We start from the raw sequence: 264 nt of genomic DNA on the forward strand, positions 1-264 counted from the left end.
CGCAGTTCGTGATTCATTCGCCTTTTCAATTCCTGTCTTCCATCTGCACTCCACAGTAGATGGTACGCAGCATCTTCCGTTCGAAAACTCCAAGGGTGCGTTTGTCCTCTGTACGTAGACTCCATGCTTCATGCGCATAGACGACTACCGGTCTAATCAGCGTTTTGTAGATAGTTAACTTCGTGTGACAGCGAACTTTGTTCGATCGTAGAGTTCTGCGGAGTCCAAAGTAAGCTCAATTTCTTGCCACCATGCTTCTATGAA

Source organism: Aedes albopictus, chromosome 2 (assembly GCF_035046485.1).
Source record: "Aedes albopictus strain Foshan chromosome 2, AalbF5, whole genome shotgun sequence".
NCBI classification, from domain to species: Eukaryota; Metazoa; Arthropoda; class Insecta; order Diptera; family Culicidae; genus Aedes; species Aedes albopictus.